The sequence below is a fragment of the Globicephala melas genome, chromosome 9 (genome assembly GCF_963455315.2).
Source record: "Globicephala melas chromosome 9, mGloMel1.2, whole genome shotgun sequence".
Classification (NCBI taxonomy): domain Eukaryota; kingdom Metazoa; phylum Chordata; class Mammalia; order Artiodactyla; family Delphinidae; genus Globicephala; species Globicephala melas.
In genome coordinates, this window is record NC_083322.1 from 35,095,859 (window position 1) to 35,114,949 (window position 19,091).

Consider the following 19,091-nt stretch of genomic DNA (forward strand, 5'->3'; position numbering starts at 1 on the left):
AAGGAACATTCAATTAGTAACATTCCATGTTTTTCTTCTCACAATCACTCTCTCCATTTCTTTGGTAGTAGGATTGACAAATGTCTTGTCAGTTGCTTTACCAGCTCTGACCTTTATGATTAAACAACAAGACAAAATTTTCCCTGACTCTTGCATTTTCATGCTCTGTTACATGCACATAAGTTTTGGGGATTCCTGAATTCTTCTACTTGTCTATTAAAATTTAGAAAGCTTTCTCAAAGAATTTTCTTAATGTCTTTCAAAGGAATATTTGAGATAGGATGATATCATACCACGTTTAAAATTATTTACTGTATCTGCCAACATCTGTATTTCTTGTAGTGTTTCTTTTTTATAGGACTAACAATTCAGAAAATTTATAATTTCATCCTTGTGTGTAAATAAATTATAATTTGAAAGTAAATAATTAAAATGATTTAATATATGTTAGGCATGTAGAATAATGCCTGACACATGGGAAGCACTATACAAGTGTTTGCTCTTATTCTTATATTCATTTATTCATTCTGCGTCTTTTATATGCCAGGAATTATACTAAATGTTGGGGATACAGAGTTGCATAAGACTCTATCTTTTCTACCTCCAAGGAGTTCAGTTTAAAATAGATGTAGGAACATGGCAATTAAGCTTTTGCAACAAGAGATTTAAGTAAAATACTCCATACTTTATAATTGATGACAGATATATTATTTACAATGTAAGATGTGACTAAGCATTGTAAATTAAGCAAAATTTATCTCTAATATTTCTCACATCATCTTTCTGCTTGCTGCTTTCCTTTCACATCCTTCTTCTCTACTCTCAACACTAAGTGTTTTTTGAGTCCAAATTTGCAACACATGGAAACTGTCTTCGGCCTAGCCCTTCGGGATTTGAACCTTTTCAGAAAGATTCTCTTTTTCCTGTAGATCTTACGTTTAATTTTCTAATTGCCTGGACAAATCACTGGCTAAATAGAAAAAAATATTGTGAATTTTAAAAGGCTGGGGTCCACTGCCGCCTCCCCCACGTATCAGACCTGGCGGTATACAAGGAGAAGGAGAAGAGGGGTCAAAGAGCAGCCGTCTGAGAACAGATGATGTCAGAGAACGGAAATCAGAAGCCCAAATGATGAACTTGAGAGAAGAAAAACTGAGGCACATCAAATTCACGGGCTGGAACAAGGTGGTGAATGGAACACCGTTACAGAGGACAGCCCACAAGCAGGAGTTCAATGTCCTAAACAATTCAAACGAAGATGAATATGGGATGAAGTAGGAGAGAGAGTGGGATGAGTGCAAGGACTGGATCCATGCCCGCACGAGCCTGACCGGAAATGCTCCCCATGCCCTTTCTCTTTCCCCTTAAGATGTGGTGATACTTCGCTTACCAAGTGGCTATACTTCCTGAATTTGAATACGCAAAAGGACAAGAAGCAGCCTATACTTCAGTCCTTTGCTTAGCAGTGGATGTGATAGTGTGCAAGAGGACCCTGATTCTGGGAAGGGCAAAAGTTTGTTAATAGGGCAGCTAGAATTGGCTTGTTTCCTAATGCATTAGGAGTTATCTACCTGGAACTTCCAATCCATGATTATTCTTTCCATGATCTTGTCTCATGATTTGACTAATCCTTCTCTCAACTTTGCCTGTTTTTAGAAAATGCTCATGTTCAGTCTGTTTCTAACTCTATATGCTTTCATTAGAACTTCTCATGACTTACATACCTCCATAAACTGATGATACCTGTATACATATTTCCATCACTGAACCAATTTTTAAGTTGATTTGACTGCCTGACATATCTACTTAAATATTCCCCAGGCACCTCAAATATAATATGTGTAAAAGTGAATATATTTAATCCATTTCAGACCTTCCACTTTCAGCCACATCTCAGTCAACTAACAAACCAAATATCAAAAGTTGGAAGAGACTGGCGCCCGTGGGAGGGAGCTGAGAGGTCCGCCAGGACAGATAGCAGAGCTGGAGGGGCCTGAACTCTGTCCATGAGGAGTGCACCTGTGCTGGCTTGCTAGCCATCAGGGCGGAGGGGGGACAGCAGTGCTGACCGCTGCCATGTCCCAGTACTTCCCAAGCTGGGAAGGGCTGCTTCTGCACACAGCGGCAGGGCGCTACAACTCAGGCTCCAGCAGGTGGACCCCGGAGAGGACTCAGTCTAGCTGCGCAGAGACAGCTGGAAGGATCACACTCCAGGCCGCCACTGTTAGCATGTGCAGGGTGGCGCGTGGGCCCGCCACAAGAGCCCCATCGGCAGCCTGGCTACGGCAGGGCCAGGGCTTGGTGAGCACACACACGGTGGGGGCCAGGGCTGACATTACAGCCCATTATCAGCACTCCCACAGCAGGCGCAGGCCGGAGGGCAGTTCTAGCAGCTGCAGACTTTGTTGGCGTGCACACGGGGTGGCATCACAGGATCACACGGCCTGGGCAGGCAGCCCCTGGGGAGGAGTACTCAGTGGTTCCTTTCCTGGCAGGAGTGCTCCATTCCACCTACCTCACACCGCAGCTTGGAGCCAGATTTGGGGCAGACAGGCCCTGGGAGCGCCCTCCCATGTAGGCAGCCCAGGTGTCAGGTGGCAGCACAACCACTTCTATCCTCGAAGCCACAACACCCTGGCCCCCAGTGTCCTCCTAGTACTAGGTCTGGGACAAACACAACGGAGAAAGGGTCACAACCTTGGGCTGCTTCTCGGCAGAACCTCAGACGCCTGCACAGGTGGCGCATAGGTTTGCTGTGACCACACAGCCCTCACTCGCTTCAGTGCTCATCTCCTTGTGACTCCAGAGCACACACTGAAGGGCAACAGAGCCTTATCAAACCCAACCCTCAAGGCTTCCACTCCAACAGCTGGGGAGCAGACCCTGCCCCTGACAGAACTGTGACAGCACAGAGCAAAGAGGAGGCCCCACCCAACATCCAGCGTAGGCTCTGGTCACAACCCCAATCACAACCCCATCAAGGGGATAATGGCCAGCACACTCTGAGGAAAGACATGGCAGGCATCCATACCAAAAACAGCCCTCGCACCAAAAATACTGGACTCACACAGTCTCCCCAGGGATGTTCCCACATAAAAACAGTGCTTCGAGACCACAGTAGATATTCATAGAAAAAGAGAAATTTAGGGAAAATGAAAAAGCAGAGGAACCACTCCAAATTAAGAGAAGAGAAATCCCCTGAAAGAACCACCAATGAAATGGACATCTCCAGTCTACTACACCCCGAGCTCAAAAAGGAGATAATAAAAATGCTAAAGGAGTTAAGAAAGATTATTGATAGAAATGCAGGTCACTGTAACAAGGAACTAGAAACTATAAAGAGGAACCAATCAAAATTAGACAACTCAATTGCTGAGATAAACACTGATCTAAAAACAATGAATAGCAGACTAACTAACGCAGAAGAATGAATAAGTGATATGGAAGACAGAATAATGGAAACCACCCAATCAGAACAGCAGACAGAAAGACAAAAAACATGAAAGTGACATGGCAAAAAGAAAATTACAGGGCAATATCTCTGATGAATATAGATGCAAAAATCCTCAAGAAAATATTAGCAAACTGAATCTAACAACACATAAAAAGGATTATAATATATGTGAAACGAAATATATATATTTGGGTTTTCCATAACCTTGTATGGAAAAACGAGAACGAACTTTCTGGCCAACTCAATATTACTCAGCCATAAAAAATAATAAAATATTACCATTTTCAGCAACATGGATGGACCTAGAGAATACCATACTGAGCAAAATAGGTCAGACGGAGAAAAACAAACATTATATATCACTTATATGTCGATTCTAAAACAGAGTACAAATGAATTTATATACAAAACAGAAACAGACTCACAGACATAGAAAACAAACCTATGGTTACCAAAGGGGAAAACAGTGGGGGAGGGATAAATTAGGAGTATGGGATTAACAGATAAACACTACTATAGATAAAATAGATAAACAACAGGATTTACTGTATAACACAGGAACAATATCCAATATCTTTTAATAATCTACAATGGAAAATAATCTGAATATATAGATAACTGAATCGCTTTTCTGTACACCTGAAACTAACACAATATTGTAATCAACTATACATCAATAAAAAAAAAATAAAATTGCATGTGTCCCTTTCATTAAGCTAAGAAATTAACATAACAAATATACTTGTAAGTTCTCTGTGGAATCTTCTCTGATCATACACCCTTACTCACTGTGCCATCCATTCTCCTATCTCTCCTTGTTACCAATATACTGAATTTCATGTTTATTTCTGTGCCTATATTTATTTCACTAGATTGTATGAGTCACCAAATCAACATATAATAGTATTTAGCTTTATTGATAACTGATATCATATGATATATATATAATTTTTGCAACTTGCTTTTCTCCCTTAACATCTTGCTTGGTAGATTTATTCCTGTTGATACTTATAGCTCTAGTTTACTTCACTTCTGTGCAATAGTTAAATATACTACACTTTATTCATCTGTCCTCCCTTGATAGGCTTTTTACTAACTTTTTACTTTTACAAATAATACTATTAGAAACATTCTCATATACGTTTCCTTGCGTTCTTTTGTAAGAGTTTCTCTAGAATGCATGCCTAGGAATGGAATTTCTGGGTTCTGGGTTTTATTACGTATCTTCAACTCTATCAGGTATTGTCAAATTTCCCTCCAAAATTCGTATACCTATTTACATTCTGATAGCATAGAAGAGTTCCCACGGCTCCACAACCTTTCTGGTTCTTATTATTGCCACATTGTTTGCCAATCTGATGGGTATGAAATGGTGTCTCATTGAGGTTTAACTTTGCATTTTCTTCAGACTGAGCTTCCTTTCATGTATCTATTGACTATTTGAGTTTCTGCTTATGTCTATTTTCTTATTTTTATACTATAACACATACTACTTTCTTAAAAATAACAGTAGAGGAAAAAATGGAAATGTAACACTGTTAACTTTCTCCACGACCCCCAAACTCTCTCCCCATCACCCCCAAATCCATGGCCTTATCAAAACAGACCTGTCCTGTCTTCTGCCTGACTTTCATTTGGGCCTCTGTGCATGCACTTCCCTCTGCTTGACTGAGCCTCCACAAACTCTCCTGAAGTATCCTTTCCTGATGCTCCTGCAGTACTGCTCTATTAATATATGAGGCACATTAGATTTGAACGACTTATTTTTATGTTTATTCCATTCCTGCCTTTCCCACATCCCTGCAACTGGACCTTAATCTCCTGAAGACCAGGGGTCAAATATACCTAGTTTTTGCTTTCCCAGAGCTCATCATATTGCCAGATATGAGATGAGTTTAACCTTATGGAGAGTTTACTAAGATCTGGGAAGAAAGTGTGCCAGTCCCACAGCTGCTCCTCGGTGGCCCAATAAGAAATCTGTGAGTAGATGCTATCTAGTTATGCTACTAAAAGGGTGATGCTGAGCAGGCAAGCTATTCACAGAACTAAGACTGTTCTAGAGTAGTGGTTGGCAGCCTTGGCTTCTCATTAAAATCACCTGGGGAGCTTTAAAAAATACTAATATCTGGCTTCTGCCTCCAGAGATTCACATTTAACTGGTCAAGGATACACACTTAGAACTGGGATAGTTAAGAGTGCCAGGTGATCCTAATGTGACCACAGTTTTTAAAAATGCTATTGTTCTAAGGATGCACTATTAGAATTGGCTACAGGAGGAGCTCTTTGTAGTTTTAATATCAAGAAATGGCCTCCGTGACAGACAAGGGAAACATCTCAGATTGCTTGCAGGTGTGAACTGCTGCCCTTCTCATAATGACCACCATTAGAGAGCCACTGCTATCATAGGAAGGGGCTGCCACGAGGTGATGAGAAGATGCTATTCACATAGTATCACCTCTAGTTGCCGCTATAAATATAAGGCTGGGGAGACCTCAATGCACCGAGGTTTCTTTTCCTCCTTTCTATTCTAATGAACAACACGTAGCAATGAGGGAAGACCAGAAATCATATGCCTTCTCTGGTGGCAACTTTTCCTGAATAACCCTATCTAAACGGTTATTTGAAATAGTAGAAAAGACTTTGAATCATAAGACAACCTTCAGCTTTTCAAAGAAAGTGGATGACTTTGAAAAAAGTGAAATACATAGAGTGTAGATTAAATTTAATGTTTAACACAATCTTCAGTATAGTTATGATAAAATTCTCAAAGAAAAGCTTTGTTATAGGACCCACAATAAAGTTAAACATGAACTATCCTATTCTCTAATGTCTACGTCATGTTTTATTTCCTCATTGACTTTTCCCGTTTCTTCACCTAACAGACGGAGCAAGAAAGAGGTGTGTTACAGGACGAGTAAAGTGGCAGTCATATTAAGTTCTGGTTATATATTGCTGCATACCAAACTACTCCAAACATTTAACGGCTAAAAACAGCAGCTTATTATTATCTCACGGTTCTACGTGTTGACTGAGTTTACCTGGGTGGCTCTCACTTGGTGTCTCCTGGGTTTCAGTCAGTTGGAAGCTGAGGCTGGAGTCTCTCAAGGTTGGACTGGGCTATTTAGACTCACGCACAGGCCGGCGCGCTGCGGCGGACAGTCTGTGCGCGGAACTCAGCGGCGCGGGCTGTTGACGGAAATGCCCACGGCTACGCGGCCCCTCCACGTGACTTGGTTTTCTCACAACATGGCGGCTGAGTCCTGAGAGCGAGTCTCCTTGGAGGGAGCGTTCTAAGAGGCCAGGGATAGAAGCTGCCGGTACTTTTTAGACCTAGGCCCAGAGTTCCCAGAATGTCACTTTTGCCTCAGTATACTGGTCAAAGCAGTCACAGTGTCCACGCAGTTTAAAGGGTGTAGAAAATAGTCTTCATCCCTTGATGGGGGGGTGTCAAGGTCACATTGGAAGCAAGCAAGGGACCATCTTAGGAAGCATAATCTATCACCAACAGCTCTGTTTTTAAATTTTTATTGCTGTTAATAATTTGACCAGAGAAATGTCTCAGAGTTACTAAAGAGTTCACTATAAATGGTGAAAACCCGTACGTCGTTAAGACTATGTAAATTGTGACATGATGAGCTGCCTTCATGTTGTTATGAAATCAGAAACAGTAACCTCAGAGTTACATCTTGAGACTAGTTTTGATAAGTGAACCTCAAATGTTTTGTTTATTTAATGAAATAATTTAGAAATTATTTGGTCTTTTCAATAACATCATTAACGAAAGTTATGATTATTAGCCTTTAAATGTTCGGTATGATATTTAGCACATTATGATGACTGCATTATCTTTTTTGTGGGAAGGGGGAAGTATGGAATGTTTAGTGGAAAATTCAATTTACTACAAATATATTATTTTCAAAGATGAAATAGTAATTGTAAACTATTCTTATATCTTTAGAATCTTATAAAGTGAAGTTATGGAATGGCCTCAGATATATCTTTTTTTGTATGAAACATGTATACACACATATATTATTGGAGGTATGTCTTCTTGGTATGTAAGAACAAATTTGTTGGATTTATTAGAACGATAATTGCTCCATGTAGTCAACTGACTAGTGCTTTGGTATTTTATAATTGATGGGGAGCTACAAAATTCCCACATAACTTTATGCTGTGATAAGACTGTAGAAGGAAATATGTAATTATTCAATGGGCATTCATACTTGCTACATTTTTCTGTCAAAAGAAAAAAAATAATGTAACTAAACTCTATGCTCTCTTTTTCCCACACCATCTCTATTTTGTTAATCCCTCTGACAAGCTGTGCACATTTTTGTCAGTATATGAAGGGATGGAAATAGCATTTTGGCTATAAACGTGTCAAAATGATTGTGGTTAAAAAATGGCAGTTTATGGGACAAGGGGTTATTTTCTGAAGTAGTATTTAGAATAATCTGGGAATTGGGAATAGATACGTCAAGAAGTCTTTTGATGTATTGCAAAAAGAGAGTCATTTTAAAAATACATTGATTTGTAAGGTCTAGAAAGTCACTGTGGGAACTGGGGGGCTCAATCATAAAAACAACAAAGTGGGAAATACTTTGGCTTTCACACCCTCTTTTATTCAACTCATATCTCATTTCTTCCTCCAGCATAAACAGGCTTCAAACTTCAGTGAAGCACTTTTGTTATCATACCATGCATCAGATTTCCCTTTATGGGACACCCTTGGGAATACCTGAAAGTGAGACGCTGTATAGATGCACAAATTCAAAGGCGCCACTGCCTTCTCAGAAGAGAAGAGACAGAAACAAACTTATTAGCAATATACAACATCCAAATAGCTAATACGAAAAATTAATGCTATTAAAAGCTTTGATAAAAAAAATAATGAATTGGCAGAGATGAACATTTCCTAATCAAATTGGGCTAAACTGGTTAGAAAAAATATTTACCTTTTTAAATTTCTTTTTCAGGAGAATATCAAGGTGAATTTTGTACCTTATTCAAGAGTATAGAGGTAGTCAGTCCATAATTCATGAAGGAAAATTCTGGAACTGAAATTATTTCTTCTGGCTAAATCTTAACCACGTGCATCAGTAGACAAGAGTTTTTTCCTTTGGGAGCATGAGAAAAGTATGAGGCTTTTATGTCCACACAACTATAGGGCAAATGTCAAGGCTCATTTTAAAAAGCAACTTCATGTATTCATTCATTCATTCATTCATTCATTTACTCCTCTATATATTCTTGAGCACTTATTAATGGTAAGCCCTTTTCTGGGTGATTGGATACATCACTGACCAAAACAGACAAACATTCCTGCCCTCATGGAGTTTACATCCTAGCAGGGACTGAAGTAAGTGTTATAACCTCATTCTTCCAAAATGATAGGTTGGAACAGAAAAACATGGTTTATGCTGATTAAGGTAAAGATATTTGCAGTAAAAACAAACAAGCAAAAAAGCCTCTAACTAAATATTAGTTGTGTATTAGAAACTAAAAGTGTCCCATTCATCTGAACTTCGCCTGCTATTCTACTCCATTCCTCAGTGATGTTTGCTTCTGTAAATTTTATATGGCTTTATAAGTATGAACCAGTTTTCCTTGGTTTTAAGAGGTCACCAATTGTAAGAGTTTCCATTCAAATAAAATATTTTAGCAAAAATATATCAATAAAAAAGACACTACCAATAGTGAGTAGACACTACTACTGATTGCAAGACACATTTCAGGGGAAAAAATGAGCTTTAGTTTCAATAAATGCTGTATGTGTAACCTGAGTAACCTCACGGTCTTCACCGTTATTTTGTGTAGTATAGGGAAGTCCCGTCCCCTTGCTGGAGTCACTCCGAACTCTTTTTCCATATTTCATTGTTAAGTGCCTCAAGCAATCTTGGCCTCCCCGCTGTTAGTAATGATGTAGTTAAGGCTTCTGGCTACTTCCTGCCAGAGCCATGGCTTTCCAACTGTCTTTAAAGGCTGGCAGCTAGGACCTACTAACTTCCTCTAGAAAGTTTTTTTTTATCTCCTTGGTTTTCTGAGTCTCAGGACCCCGGCTCTTGCTACTTTGTAATATAGTTTAAGACCTTTCCTTGACTCAAATTTATCATATTAGGGCCTAGAAGAAGTCCAAATGTAGTTAGCTTTTAAAATATGAATTTTTCTGATTTCCATATATAAAGGATTATATTTATTAAGAACAAATGGAATCATGTTACATATTCTGTTCTAATGCACACACATATGTGTATATGTATATGTGTGTATGTGTGAATGTTTGTATATTTTGTGTAACTAAATATTATAGGTAATTACCTTATTCATTTTACTGGGTTGTATAGTGTTCTACTATATGAATATATAAAACACTAATTAATAAATATGTTGCTTCTATTTGTTATTACAATATTACTACAATGAATATCTTTTACACACACATATATGTGAAGATGTATATGTGTGTGTATATGTGTGTATCTTTGAACACTCATGTGAGTATATATATATATATATATATATCTTAAATAAATAAATGAATTTATTTGTTAAATAAATTCCTAGAGCTAGATCTTGCGGGTCAATTAATATTGCTATTTGAAATTTTGATTTTTTTGCCTAAATTGTCTATCATATAACCTTGATAGCAATTCTAAAGTCCTAGGATGGAAGTCACAGAGGAAGCAAAGCTTCCTGCTTTGCAATATTTGTCATGGACACTGCATAACATGAAGAAAACATTTACATCTGCTTTTCTTGGAATAGTAGTATATTGATTAAAAATCATACTGAATAGAATAATTTTGGTTTAGTGGTTTGGGACATCAAATTTTTTGGGACATCAATTTTTTGGGACATCAAAAAATTCTATTGGAATAGTTTCCTATATGTCTGTCTTTTAAGACTAAAGGGATGTTACTGTCATTGGAAGTACTTGATAGATGCTGATAAAATCTAAATGGCGATTTGGGGCATGCCAGTAACAATCATGAATAAAGATATAGAGGCCACTCCCACTTATTGAACCTATTTTTATTGTATTTGCTGTATTGTATGTACTTATACAAAACTTATTAATTCTATTTTTTTTTCTATTTTCAAGTAACTCTCTAAATGTGCAGATAATGGCAGAAAATCAGCTTGACACAGACAACTGTGCTTTTGCAGCGCAGCGTACTCATCAAGCTGACTGGTGAATTATTTCATGATAAGATAATTTTCCTTCAAATCTTAATACCATAGAGGTCACGTGGTCTGGTGATATTCATGAGGAAACTGTCACTTTCAGGCTCCTAATATCAGTCACTCTTCTATCTATATTTGGTCTATGGATTCAGGAAAGTGTGATAGCAGTTATTAGCTGCTCTCAGAAAATCCTCTTCCAAGATAGATTTATTTCCTGATTAATGATGGGAATGATCCCATATTAATTTCAGTTTTTGGTATCAACAATTTTATGTTAACATCATTCTTGTTATGTTCACCTTTCAAATTACTATGATCATTCTAATGATTAAAAAGCTATCATTTGACTTAGATTCACTCCATAATTATCGATCATAGCATTTCTGACATTTCTTACTAAATTGGGGTTCAGGAGGTTGTACTCCAACTAAAAAAAGCTTTTCCTAAAGAAACTTTTTTTAAAAAATATGCATATTCAGGTAAATTTAAAGCATAGAAAACCAGGGAAGTAATATTAGTCATACATTCTATCCTGAGTATGATTTTTGATAGATGCAGTGAAATTTGTTTTACTGCTTTTTATTCTTGAAATTAGGATACCTTCTGCAATCTTGTGTTTGCAGTCATAGTTTTCTCAACATTTATGTTGTAACAACATCAAATTGCTTTTTCCATTATTCTATTTTTAAAGTTGCATTCTTAGACCGTTCTAACTATATTCTACATAATTCACTATGATTAATGAGTTAGGGCTTTTAATTGGAGCATAAGAAAACTACTCTCAGTTAGTACCTAAAGAATATAATAATTCCCTTAATACTTCTCCCTTTTGGACATGTTCTTATGAAGTAAATCTATGAAGGCAGCAAACAATTTAAAAACTAGGAAGTACTATACAAAATTTTATATTCCCTTTTTCTTAGTCAATTCTGTAAGTGTGAATGACAAATGTTTGTAAAAATTTTTCAGTTATATACAAATCTTTACTTACTGGATTTCCTGTTGTTTATCTATTGCCTGTTTTGTTTTGTTTTGTTTTCAAATACCATAATATCTTCTCCAATAAAGTATCTCTTCTTTATTCGTTGTTTTGTTACGGTGGATTCAAGTAAAATATATGTCTCTTTTGTTCTAAAAATCTGAAGACTGCAAATAATAAGACTACATCTTATTGATATCCTTTGGTCATTTACACTTACCAATATTTTAATACTGGAGTTGCATCTTTTGAATTTTCATACTCTGCTTTTAATGCATTAAATATAACATCTACAGTGGATCTTCATTATGGAAACATCTGTGTAAATTTTAACAGTTACTCTTCTTTACACATTGGACAATCATTGAAGTGAGATCTTGAAGGTCAATCAAGTTCCTTTGACATCTGCCTGAGTCTTGTGATTAGATGTCATTAAAGAAGCAAGGAACTAGATAAGGAATTGCAATGGCATTGAAATTTACAAGCAGAAAATATATTTTGAGAAGTTTGTTCCTAATGTTATTCTGCACAGCAACAAATGAGTGTGACATCAATAATTATCCTTGGTTTTACTCAATGGGATCAGAGCCACTGGTTGGTAACCCCTGAAATGTTTTCTGAATATTATTACCATGAGAAATAATTTTTTAAGATGGAAACTGGTCTTCACACTGGATCAAAACTTTATTTTTAAAAAAACTGTTATACTAAAGAGAATTTTCCATTCAAGAGCAGTAAAGGAAAGACCAAACTTATATTCTGCCTTACTTGGATATACTTTTAATCCCTATATAGATTTAAAAAGAAAGTGAAAATAGTAATTTAGATCACACCATAGAGGACAATTTAGGAAAAAATGCTTATTTAGTAAAGACACAATTTAATGGGCAGAATTTTAGAGTTGATTGATTTCTAAAGTTCAGATCCAGAAGACATTATCCATCCTCTTACATTATACTCAGTTTATTGACTCAAAAGAATGGAACTGGAAATGACTGCAAAAGGTTCATAAACTTTAATAGATAACAAGTGTTAGAGGCAACTCTGAGAATCAGTTTCCAGGTTCTTAGTCAAGTGTTCTATTACAATACGCTGCTTTGACTCCTTGTAACCCATCCTTCACATAAACCTTCCTTGCTTATTTAACATAGACCCCTGAATATCCCTTTAATTGTGTTTTTTAGCCATTATCATCTGTTAGAAAATACAATTAACATTAAATTCCTCATGATGCAACCTATGCTCATTTTGTTCTTTTTTAAAAAAAAACTTTAGACATACTGACAAGTAGCATAAACTTAAATATCTTCTTTTCTTCCTTTAATCTAAGTGATATTCTAGTTTATGATACTAAACTTGCTTCACACTTCTTTTACTTTGTAAGATCTTGAAATCAATATAGAAATGTTATTTAATGATTTTCAGTGTAAAGTATGTGACTCTTTTTCTGTCTTTGTAAAATATATGTAATATAGGTAATAGCATCCCTGTCTGTAATGCTTATGGTAACAAATGTTATATATAAAGTATTTTTATCTAATCTCTAGAGTATACTCTGGTTGACAGATTTTCTTTTTAATTTTGCCATCTTCTATTGACAACAATATGTCACAGATTTTTTTATTCATTTCAAATAAATCATTTCTTCCCACCAAAATTTTCATTTTGTCCTGACTTCGTGCTTTCTTAGATTAACATTCTACCTAGAAAGCATTCCATCTACTTTATATATTCCTGGTACATAACTGCAGGTTAGTAAAATTGTTTTTGAGTGAAATAAGAAAAAGAGGAAGGGATATAACATTTACTTAGTGTCATTGTATCAGGCACCACCATGGTTTATTACCACCTTGTTACAAACTAGGCAGATTCCCAGGTAAAATAATTTGTACATAACAACAGTAAAGAAGCAGCAGATCCAAGATTTTAACGCCAGTCCTTCTGACTCTAAAGCTGCTTTCTACTTCACCAACCTGCCTTGGTAGAAGTACGTAATCTACAAATCTTTTGCAGTGATTTCTTAATATTAAAATAAATAAAATAGATCTGGTAGTACTATGAATGGTGATTCTATTTCTGCACCAAATCTTGCATTTAACCTATTCTTATCATACCTCCCACTATTTTTCTATTTTTCTATTTCTATTTTTCATTTGTTACACCCCATTTAGATTTCCATAATAACCCCTTAATTATTCTCCTCTCTCTCTGGTTCCCTTCTATACTGAAGTAATGTTCCCAAAGCATATCTTTTATCATGTCATTCTTCTGTTTGAAAGTGTTTCAAGGTTTCTAATTAACTACATGACAAACTTTAGTTTATGCTCTTCATTGATGTGGTCTCACTGTGCTCCCTCAAACACCTCCGCTGAACTCTTTACATCTTTGGGAGCTAATCATCCCTTTTCCAAATTCATACTTTGCTTTCTCTGCTCACTCCACCTGGAATAATCCCTCCTTTCCCCATCACTTATAGAAATGCTTTTCACCCGAAAGTGAAATGCTTCTTATTCAATAAATACAGCTCAGGACCCCACCTGGAAGTATTCTCTCCTGCCTCTGTTTCCATAGAGCTTTGTAGCTAGGTGACAACTAAAGTTATTGAGGATGTTTAGACTCTACAAGAATTTGCTGTGACAACTGTCTTCAGATATTAGAAGAGCACTCAGCTGGAAGAAGGGTAGGCTCTGGGAAGAACAAGAACCAGATGGATATATTATGGTGGGATAGGTTGCAGCAACTTTAGTATCTGCTTCAAGAAACAGTGAATTATTTCTTCAAAGGAAGCATTTCAGCAAACTCTGGATGTTCCCTGAGTGTGGATATTATAGGATTTATGATTCAATCACCATTATTTATCTTATAGTAGTTTGTGTTCATGGTATTTTCCCTACTAGACTTGAGCTCTTTAAGAGTAAGGACTTTAAAAAAAAATGAATAAGGACTTTTGATTATAGGTGTGTCTCTCATCGTGTTTATTGGTTTGGCTTTGTTACGCCAAGAAAAGATGAGCACATACCCCTAGTACCACATGGTGTAAATATAAAATAGATTTTATTAGGAGAAAAACTTTCAAGCAAAGAAATAGCAAAGTGTACCATCTTTAAAGTCTCACAATCCCCAGTAGAAGTGAGGTTATATTGTGCCTAGCTTGGCTGTGTGCACCTTGCAAAGTGCTCAGCTGAAGAGGCTTCAGTGGTAAGATAAATCTAGGCAAGCATTACTTCCCTGCTGGAGGAACTGGCCTTGTTAGAAAGGAGGAGCCTCTGGATCACAGCCTCTAATATCAATCTATTCTTCTCTTGAGCTAAGACCTGCTGAGCTAATTTCTCGCTAAATTATCCAAAGCGAGGTAATGAGTCACCCAGGTCTGTTTCTTCATATACTTGCAATGCCTTTGCATGAAAACAAGTACTCCTTAACAGCAGTACTGAAAGAGAAAGAAGGTAAATAGATCTCTATCATGTTCATATTTTTATTTGACACAAGAAAAAAGAGTAGAAAATGGAAATAAACCTTTGGACTTTTGTATCCATTTAGAAACTAATAATTAATGTGCCCAGTAAGGAAGTGTGCCAATTCATCATCAGTTGTAAGAAACAGAAACCAGTTTGCAGATGACATGATACTATACATAGAGAATCCTAAAGATGCTACCAGAAAACTACTAGAGCTAATCAATGAATTTGGTAAAGCAGCAGAATACAAAATTAATGCACAGAAATCTCTTGCATTCCTATACACTAATGATGAAAAATCTGAAAGAGAAATTAAGGAAATACTCACATTTACCACTGCAACCAAAAGAATATAATACCTAGGAATAAACCTACCAAGGGAGGCAAAAGACCTGTATGCAGAAAATTATAAGACATTGATGAAAGAAATTAAAGATGATACAAATAGATGGAGAGATATACCATGTTCTTGGATTGGAAGAATCCACATTGTGAAAATGACTATACTACCCAAAGCAATCTACAGATTCAATGCAATCCCTATCAAACTACCAATGGCATTCTTCACAGAGCTAGAACAAAAAATTTCACAATTTGTATGGAAACACAAAAGACCCCGAATAGCCAAAGCAATCTTGAGAAAGAAAAATGGAGCTGGAGGAATCAGGCTCCCCAACTTCAAACTATACTACAAAGCTACGCTAATCAAGACAGTATGGAACTGACACAAAAATAGAAATATAGATCTATGGTACAGGATAGAAAGCCCAGAGACAAACCCATGCACATGTGGTCACCTAATTTATGACAAAGGAGGCAAGAACATACAATGGAGAAAAGACAGTCTCTTCAATAAGTGGTGCTGGGAAAACTGGACAGCTACATATAGAAGAATGAAATTAGAACACTCCCTAACAGCATACACAAAAATAAACTCAAAATGGATTAGAGACCTAAATGTAAGACTGGACACTATAAAACTCTTAGAGGAAAACAGGAAAAACACTCTTTGACATAAACCACAGCAAGATCTTTTTTGACCCACCTCCTAGAGTAATGAAAATAAAAACAAAAGTAAACAAATGGGACCTATTGAAACTTAAAACATTTTGAAGAGCAAAGGAAACCATAAACAAGACGAAAAGACAACTCTCAGAATGGGAGAAAATATTTGCAAATGAAGCAACAGACAAAGGATTAATCCCAAAATATACAAACAGCTCATGGAGCTCAGTATCAAAAAAAACAAACAACCCAACTAAAGAAATGGGTGAAAGAACTAAATAGACGTTTCACCAAAGAAGACATACAGATGGCCAAGAGGCACATGAAAAGATGCTCAACGTCACTAATTATTAGAGAAATGCAAGTCAAAACTACAATGATGTATCACCTCACACTGGTTAGAATGGCCATCATCAAAAAGCTACAAACAAGAAATGCTGGAGAGGGTGTGGAGAAAAGGGAACCCTCTTACACTGTTGGTGGGAATGTAAATTGACACAGCCACTATGGAGAACAGTATGGAGGTTCCTTAAAAAACTAAAAGTAGAACTACCATATGATGCAGCAATCCCACTACTGGGCATATACCCTGAGAAAACCATAATTCAAAAAGAGTCATGTACCACAATGTTCATTGCAGCACTATTTACAATAGCCAGGACATGGATACAACCTAAATGTCCAACGATAGATGAATGGATAAAGAAGATGTGGTACATATATACAATGGAATATTACTCAGACATAAAAAGGAACAAAATTGGGTCATTTGTAGAGATGTAGATGGACCTAGAGTCTGTCATACAGAGTGAAGTAAGTCAGAAAGAGAAAAACAAATATTGTATATTAACGCATATATGTGGAATCTAGAAAAATGGTACAGATGAACCTATTTGTAGGGCAGGAATAGAGACGTAGACGTAGAGAATGGACATGTGGACATGGGGGGGAGGAGGGGGTGGGATGAATTGGGAGATTAAATTTGACATAAATATACTACCATGTATAAAATAGATAGCTAGTGGGAACCTGCTGTGTAGCACAGGAAGCTCAGCTCTGTGATGACCTAGATGGGTGGGATGGGGGGTGTGTGGGAGGGAGGTCCAAGGGGGAGGGGATATATGTATACATAGAGCTGATTCACTTCATTGTACAGCAGAAACTAACACAACATTGTAAAGCAGTTTTACTCCAAAAAAAAAAAAAAAGACCTGGGTTTGAGAGTTGAATGTGACTTTCTTTGCAAACTGAGGCAGGTCGTCTGAATTTTCTGTAACTTAGTTTCCTGCCTCACAGTGATATTGTGCAGAGACTCATACAAGTATGTTATGATATACTTTCTGTTTTTTGTTTTATGGAATCTTCCTCAAGAGACAACTCTATTTTCTCAAAATACTGCTCATGGTTTTAATGTTGTTTGAGGTAAAATAAGGAAATATAGGAGCCAGTTAGTGCCACAAGTTACCTATTCTAAGAACAAGCTTATTCTGAAAATTGCTGCCCTTCCATTGGCAAAATCACACATTTGCTTCTGTTGTGGGGTTGAGGTTAATCCAAGAACCAGTAAATTTCGACTGTGGCTGCCACTTACTGCCAGCCTTCATCTCTTACTGCCTCCTAAACACATGCTTCACTCACAGTAAGGTTATTTAACACCGGTTCTTAGTTTTGCCAAGTGATCTTCAGTGACACAATTCCTGACAATAAAATAAAATAGAAGCCAAAAGACAAAACCAGCATGAAATCTGTAGGTAGCACGATACAACACTAGGACAATGGGGATGGGACTGGTAAAGGTCATTCTCTGGCTACACTATCAGTTGAAAATATATGGGAATGGTAATAGTAAATTACAGCTGGAGAGGAGTTGGCCTTCACTTATTCTATGTCGTGGTGGGAAATGGGGTGGGAATTGACAGGTGAGTAGCAGAGGGAGGGGAAGGACAGTAAAGGAGACTAGAGAGACTGGGCGGAACATGAGGAATGGGAGGACAAACAGTATAGGCATCCAAGCGCAAATGAGTTTTAATTAGATTCTATTTTAGATTATGTCAAATAACACTTTTACCCATGTAGCAATTGGGAACTGACATTTAATTAGTGAATGACAAGCAAGATATAGCAAGGTGACATGGAACCACTAAAGAATAAAGCCATCATTATTTCTCTCGCAGTTTATACTTGCAAAAGTTTTGTATTGTCCTTTATTAAACCTTTGAAATATTACTGTGAGAAAGATGGATAACGAGAACTAGCTATTGACTCTCTCTTGTGGGCTAAACAAAAGGAAATTGGCTTAATTGTAGTCAAGTAAAAATGTCTTGGCTAAAAAGCCCATATCTGTGCTAAAAAGTATTCCTAAATGAATTGCCCTTTCAGTAAACAGCTATTGAACCTACTAATTTTTATCTTTACAATACATCAGCTTTAAGCCAGGGTGATTATATTGGAAGACCCAGGGTTGAACACAGACGTAGAAGGCAAAGGCAGCTTTCTACACTGTATGTTTAACACTCGCTTGCCCTCAAATTTTTCCCAAAAGACTGCCACATTTCCTGAAATTTTCACATTTTTGACTCTTTGGGATGAGTCACTGAGGACCCCCACCGTGGAAAATTGTACCTGGACTACACTGTACTTAATTTTAGCCATCTGCATTCACCTAATTTTTTTAAGAATAATTCCCAATCATCTAAAAAAATTCCAAGAGAATGGAACATGGGAGTGGGGAAGTGAATGAAGAATTGTTTAAGACAAAAGTTACCAGGTAAAATTCCCCAGTGGTGGCTTGTGAGCATGAAAATCCCTAGAGAAGGAGGCCATCCATTTGAGATTACAAAGAACATGTCCAGTAATTGAATTATTCACTCAACAAATATTTATTGAGCCCATATAATAATGCAGAAGACACTGTCCTTGGTGCTGGGGCTAGGGTAGTTAATAAAACAGACAAAAATCCCTGTCTTCATGGACCTTTAATTCTAATGGGGAAGACAGACAAAAAACA